This window comes from Gadus chalcogrammus, chromosome 17, assembly GCF_026213295.1.
Source record: "Gadus chalcogrammus isolate NIFS_2021 chromosome 17, NIFS_Gcha_1.0, whole genome shotgun sequence".
In the NCBI taxonomy this organism is placed as follows: Eukaryota; Metazoa; Chordata; class Actinopteri; order Gadiformes; family Gadidae; genus Gadus; species Gadus chalcogrammus.
Genome location: NC_079428.1, coordinates 17,607,395 through 17,614,894, shown reverse-complemented (window position 1 = coordinate 17,614,894; position 7,500 = coordinate 17,607,395). Strand labels below are relative to the sequence as shown.

At 41.9% G+C, this 7,500-nt stretch overlaps 1 protein-coding gene across 2 annotated transcripts in view; it reads right to left on the bottom strand.

Moving 5' to 3' along the window:
- Positions 1-4,149, bottom strand: part of LOC130369639 (NACHT, LRR and PYD domains-containing protein 12-like) — a 29,154-nt gene extending 25,005 nt beyond the window's left edge. Inside the window, exon 1 of one of the 2 annotated variants that reach the window (XM_056575123.1) lies at positions 4,096-4,149. The gene's annotated coding sequence lies outside the window, so the exon portion shown is untranslated. Of the gene's footprint in view, positions 4,073-4,095 lie in introns of those variants that run through there. The other variant, XM_056575122.1, reaches the window with a different exon arrangement.
- Between the last annotated feature and the right edge of the window lie 3,351 nt (positions 4,150-7,500).

Here is a 7,500-nt window from a genome sequence, read left to right as displayed (position 1 = left end):
AACAGAGTAAATATATATATATAATATATCTTTAAATGTATCCACGCTGTCAAAAACACCTTGGATCAAACCAGATCCCAGAGCTGGGCCTGAGTAAGAGCTGTCATTAAAACAATCAATCATTAACCAACTTAAGAGGACTGCTGTTTTACCTGTACTCCACACGCACACGCACCCACACACACACACACACACACACACACACACACACACACACACACACACACACACACACACACACACACACACACACACACACACACACACACACACACACACACACACACACGCACACACACACACACACTCAAATCTTCGCCTTTGCCACGTTTAACATCCTACCCTTTAAAAGTCACAAACGGTCTACTCTGCTGCAGTCTGTGATTCATTCAACCCAGCGGTAGTAAAGTGGAGCATTTAGCTTCAAATGTAATGAATCATTTAAATGTCTTGAGAGTAGGAAACACAATGATTTGACACAAGGGGCCCTATCTTGCATCCATCGCAATTGACTTTCTACACACCGACGCATGTATCTTTGCTAGTTTGAACCCGGCGCAAAGCCGATTGTCCCCCGCAACAAACCTGCGCTACTAAACTTGCGCCCTGAGAGGCGTGTCGGCAAAAAGCAGAGGCGTGTTCCGGCGCAAATGATACAAGCTGCTATCTTATAGACCGATAAAGCAGTTGCGCAACTGACCGACAAATACCTGGTCTAAGTGCAATAGCGGATAGCGCAGTTGGTGTTGCTATTTTGACACATGCAGCTTACACACCAGTAGGCTATACACAGGACAAACATGAAAACGATTTACCTAATTTAAATATTAAGATGATGATGTTGATTGTGGAAAAAAAAAAATTCCAAAGGGGCTTCATGAATGAACGCTTTGCCATGCGTTAAAATAATAATAATAACAATAATAAACTCGAGCAAAGTAGGCTATATCCCAGCCTTTCAAAACTAAATCTCATTTTAGGGTAAATGATAACGTAGTTTAAATTATTTGTGAAAGAACAGCTGATACAGCGGTAATAAGTTATATTTAAATCAATGCATCTGCAAACACCTTACAGCAAACACATATATTCTTGAAACCAACATTGTTTACAAGCCCATAACTTTTAGGATTGATGAGTATTTGATCATGAGGAAACATTGTTTTACCGCGAGTGAGTAAAATAATGAATGAATGCAGGCGCCTGCGTGTGCATCCATCTGTTTAAACACACACAAACTAAACATGTAATGCACAATACAGTCCATGGCAATGTAGATTAACGGGGGGACACATGCATATTAGGAATACAAGTCGATCACGATAATGTATACAATACTGGTAAGAAACGATGTGTGTTAAAGTATTGCCGTTGCCGCATATCATTAAATAGACCCACAGCTGCAGCCACAGGACCACATATCATATGTGTGTTAAGTTTTCTTTGCCGAAATTTACATGACGACTCAGTATTTTGGAAGTTGCAAAAGAAAACACTATTCCATGTGTGATTTAGGCCATTTTATTTGGCCATAAACTGAGCCATTTGAAGTATGAAATTCATGTGGTCCTGCATCTGTCTCATCGGAGACTGAAATATCAACTCGTCAGGTTAAAATGCGCTCATGGCTCTTAAAGGGGATGGGAGATGGCACTCTCATTGGTTTATTGCACGTTAGGCCCAAACCACACCTACGGGTGATAAGGCTACTTCAGGGGGTAAGAGTAATTTATCCGCCGGTATAATAGCAACAGCGGCAGAGCCCCGCCCACAAAGCTACTTCTGTTTTGCGCTTCACACATGCGTTTCAGACCGTTAAAATAGGGCCCAGGGTCCGTTTTGAAACCCTCGAAAAGGAGCACCGCAGCACCACCTGCTGGTGAGAGGATGTCAGTGCGATTGGCTGCCCAGAAGAACCCGAACCAGTCGTCACCAATGACCTATGTGTTGAGGTGGTCACGGCGGAGTTAATTCACCTCGAAGGTCATGTCCCTCTCATACGAGTGATGCTCTCAGATATAGAGTAGGCCTACAGTACTGCAAGATGATGAAGGCCCACAGAGAACAAGTCCCAGTACAAGATGACGTTTAAACACCTTCACTTACGGAGATGGTTGTCTTTCTGTCTAAATAATGTTATCATAATGCCGCACTAACAACTGTACATTCTGTCCTAAGTAGGCTACCTTTAAAGTCACCACAGGATTTAGAACAAATACTAAATCAGAGGAAACAGTCATTATTAACCTCAACCTGACACTTGACTCCAGGCAGGAAGGTTCTCGGTTCGATCCCCAATGCCCACAGTCTAACAGGTAGTATTCTACAGAGCAGGTATCTTCAAAATTATTCAAATACAAATTTGCCAAATAGCAATGCATCCACACATTGATTATCGTTTTTAACCATGTGGTTTTACAGGAAACTAACCATCAACCTATTGATGAGATTCAAAGTTACATATGATCTATCATGGATCAGAGTGGACTACAGTACGTTAGTCGTCTTCCTGCTGTGATGAAGTAAGCCACAGCAAACCGTCCGACTCCTATCAAGGAAATAATGAACCAACCAGTTGGACCAGTTCCCCTCCCGGTTCATACTCCTCCCAGACATGAACTAACATGCTAAGGTGGCTGATCCAAGAACAATTACTTTATTAAAATAAGAACGATGGACAGAGAGCTGTGATGTGTAGAAGCTCAGAGAAAAACCAAGAGACACTTGATGGTTCAACCAGCCTGTAGAGACACTCAGTCACTGAGTCAACTGCTTCTGTACAGCAGAACCAACAGAACATAGATACCATGTTATCAATAAAGAGACTGATAAACATCATGAATAGAAGCACATCAAGTAGAAAAGGCCTCCTCTGCTCTGTGTCTGCTGAACTCCTCCATGTACAATCCTCCTCCATCCTTTAAAGACATTACCACCTTGTTTAACTGAACACTTGATTCGCCTCAGTATGAACTTATGAATCAGTACAATGTAGCCTATACAATTAATGGATGATTTCTCTTTTCAGAAGAGCAGAGTATTTCTCTTAAATGAGTTTTCAAGAGAATCTTGTTTGGTTGGATTCTTCTTGTGTTTTGTCCTGCCTCATGTTACATCCTTTGTTCTGGCAGGTATTCAGATAAGGGCCAAGACACACACACACACACACACACACACACACACACACACACACACACACACACACACACACACACACACACACACACACACACACACACACACACACACACACACACACACACACACACACACAAATCTTAGTCTTAGCCACGTATAGCATCCTACCCTTTAAAATATCGCAAACGGTCTACTCTGCTGCAGTCTGTGATTCAATCAACTCCAGCTGTAGTACAGTGGAATGTTTAACTTCAAGCGTTAGTGAACCATTTAAGCGTCTTTAGAGTAGTAAACCAAATGATTTGTCACAAGCTCCATTTTGAAACACTAGAAAAGGAGCACCGCAGCACCACCTGCTGGTGAGAGGATGTCAGTGGGAGTGGCTGAGCTGAAGAACACGGACCAGTCGTCACCAGGGACCTATGTGTTGAGGCGGTGGTGGCAGTGTTAATTCACCTCGAGGTCATGTCCCTCTCACACAAGTGATGCTCTCAGATATAGAGTAGGCCTACACTACAGCCGAATGATCTAGGCCCATCTAAACACCATGATCTAAACACCTTCACTAACCAAGATGGCCGTCTTCCTGTCTAAATATTGTAATCATAATACCGCTCTACAAATATAACAACCGTCCATTCTGTCCTAACTACCTTTAAAGTCACCACAAGACACTTGTGGAGAACAAATCCTAAATCAGAGGAAACAGTCAGTATAACCTCAACCTGATGCTTGACTCCAGGCAGGAAGGTTCTCGGGTCGATCCCCAATGCCCACAGTATAACAGGTAGTATTCTACAGAGCAGGTATCTTCAAAATGATTCAATATTAATTTTGACAAATAGCAATGCATCCATACATTGACTGACGTTTTTAAAACAGGAAAACTACTATCAGCCTATTGATGAGATTCAAAGTTATTTTTGATTTATCACGGATCAGAGAGGACTACAGTACCTTAGTTGTCTTCCTGCTGTTATGAAGTGAGCCACACCAAACCGTCTGACTCATATCAAGGAAACGATGAACCAACCAGTTGGACCAGTTCCCCCTCCCAGTTCATGCTCCTCCCAGACTAACATGCTAGGGCGGCTGATCCAAGAATAATAAAAGTTAAAAAAAAGTTCAAATATGAACTTTGGACAGGGAGCTGTGATGCGTAGAAGCTCAGAGAAAAACCAAGAGACACTCGATGGTTTAACCAGCCTGTAGAGACACTCAGTCACTGAGTCAGCTGCTTCTCTACAGCAGAACCAACAGGAACATAGATACCATGTTATCAATAAAGAGACCGATAATGTCTTGAATAGAAGCACATCAAGTAGAACAGGCCTCCTCTGCCCTGTTTCTGCTGAACACCTCCATGTACAATCCTCCTCCATCCTTTAAAGACATCACCACCTTGTTTAACTGAACACTTGATTTGCCTCAGTATGAACTTATGAATCAGTAGAATGTAGCCTAGACAATAGATGGATGATTTCTTTTTTCAGAAGAGCAGAGTACAAGATACTCAGAGTACAGAATAATCAGAGCACAGAGTACTCAGTCTGCAGAGTACTCAGAGTGAAGAGTACTCAGAGTACTCAGTAAGGGTTAGCATGTTGTACTGGCTTGTGATTCTATAATAGCAGGGTGATTTATTTTCTTTATTCATTTCCCTTAAATGAGTCTTCAAGAGAATCTCGTTGGGTTAGATTCTTCTTGTCTTTTTTCCTTCCTCATGTTACACCCTTTGCTGGCAGGTATTCAGATAAGGGCCAAGGCACACACACACACACACACACACACACACACACACACACACACACACACACACACACACACACACACACACACACACACACACACACACACACACACACACACACACACACACACACACACACACACACACACACACACACGTAAACACAGAGACAGACGGAGAGAGAGAGAGAGAGAGAGAGAGAGAGAGAGAGAGAGAGAGAGAGAGAGAGAGAGAGCCGCTTCTTAAAGGACGATCCTGACCCTAGCCCCCCAAAGGGCAGGGAAACCCCCCCTAATGTCAGGGAACCTGGAGAAGGAACCCAGAAGAGGGGTCCCTCTCCAGGGATGGTAGGAGTGCAATAGGAGACGTAATAATGTGCAAACGTAATGATAGCATAACAAGTGCTATCTGAGAGATATCCTCTATCCAGTGGCGATTTTAGCCTGAAATTTCTGGTGGGGCAAATTTATTTGACGTCATATTACGTCACAAAAATAGAGGTAGTTGATTATTATAACAGTAGGCCTACGTATATAGACCAGTCAGGTATACTATGGGCTGCATTTTGAGTGCCAGCAGGGAGCAGACATCGTATTTCAAATACATTTCACATGCTTTAGCGCTCAGTACGACACAAAGATGTTGCCTATAATAATAATAATAATATTGCATTATATTTTAAACACACTATTCGTTCCAAAGAATCTCAGAGCGCCAACATGGTACGCACTATAATATAGCATTAAAGTAAAACAATTAGACAGACACATAGCTGGGTGGCACCCAAGTGGGTGCTACATGTTGGTGGTGGTTAGTGGGTCCCCCCTTCACTTTAGGCGTCTTTGAGTGTTATTAATTATTATTATTCTTCATGTTTAACCTCTGTTTTCCTTTTATTCCTAGTCTGTTTTACATATTTTTGAATGATGACTATATGCTCTGTAAGGTGACCTTGGGTGTCTTGAAAGGCGCCTCTAAATTAAATGTATTATTATTTATTATTATAATAACTTCCATAATTTATTAAACAAAAAAGACGATCTCCTTCAGCTCAAAAAAAAAAAAAAAAAAAGGTTTTGACTCACCAATGCCGATCACTTAAAAAGGAAGTTGGCTCAACGGTTCTTTGCTTGAGCAAACCTCTCGATTACTTTGTCGTTAAAATCCAACAGTCCATTAATGAAGGTGTTTTCAATAGAAAGCATGGAGAGGGCGTTCAGTCTCTTCTGTCCCATCGTCTACATTACCAGTCTACATTACGTAGAATACGTAGATTACGCAGTTAACGTCTAGGGGCAAATTTGAAATTGCCCCAAGCCTCAATTTTAACTTTGGCCGGCGTGGTTCGCGCTCATTGGTGTTTCTATGGTAACGGGCTGTTTCCCAATGTCAAGGAAGCATGCTCAACGGCCGCCCTTTTAAGGACGCTACGTCATAGAACGCCGACAAGCACTGTTCCAATGTTGAGGACACTCGAAAGCCGCGCCATTTTTGCGTCCTTTGTTTTTGAGAATTCCGAGATTTTTCAAGGATGCATCGCTGCATCCTAGACGAGCCAAAACTACCCACAATCCTCTGCGTTCACTGGGCGGGTTCTTGAAAATGGCAGAGCAGTACACGTTCAAACGAAGTGAAGTTATATTAGTTTTCAGAAATATTTTGTGCCGTATTGCTTTTTATAGATTCATCATGTTAATGCAAATAATCAAGCCTAAAGACCTGTGCCACTTTTCAAACGTTTTTGCAACTTAATGATACGTTGCTATATTTTGCATGGACGTAGCTGGTGTTAAACACCACTGTCACCAATGTCAATTTACTCGCTCACAAGATTACATTATTATGTATACCTATTTATGTTTGTGTTGAATCGGTTTTTTTTTAGGGTCAGCCCAGCAAACGGAGGCTTTTGTGCGCCTTAGGGTGGCGCACAAACATTTGTTTACCGGTGGAAGGGATAGTGCCACTATCCAAATTAATGCACAACCGATCATTTGCAATGTTTGTAATTTTTAATGAACGTATATAATTGTATTTTATATGATATACTTATGTGTTCAAAGCACTGGTAGATTGTAGGCATATATGAATGAATGAATCAGATCATATATCCAAATAAATACACGTTTATCATCTTTCTTTGTCTTTTTCCCCCTGCATAATAGTAATCAACCGTACTGTAAATGTGATGCATGAATTAAGTTCTCAGACAATTTCCCTTAGTTTTATAAAAATTGAATGGATTTTCCTTTTAATAAAGACAATTCGATCAACCACCACAACAAAGCTTTTGTGACTTCACCAAAGAGGCTCCATGCGAAGGAGACATGACCGCATTCATAACAGACAAAAGTCAAATAAATATCGATCAGCTTGATTGCTGCCATGTTTTATTCATATGCGCACATGTGTTTACAAGCGGACACGCAGTATTAAAAAGCGGAAGCGGAAGCGCTTCCACACTACCAAGTCGTTCCCAAAGTCAGACGTTACAAACGCTAGGAAGCACTCGAGCTAGCACTCTAGTCTCATCTCCATAGGACGCGACTAGCAAGGACGCGTCCTAGCAAGGCTGCAGCCTTCACTTTGGGAAACAGCCACGGTGGGGCAGC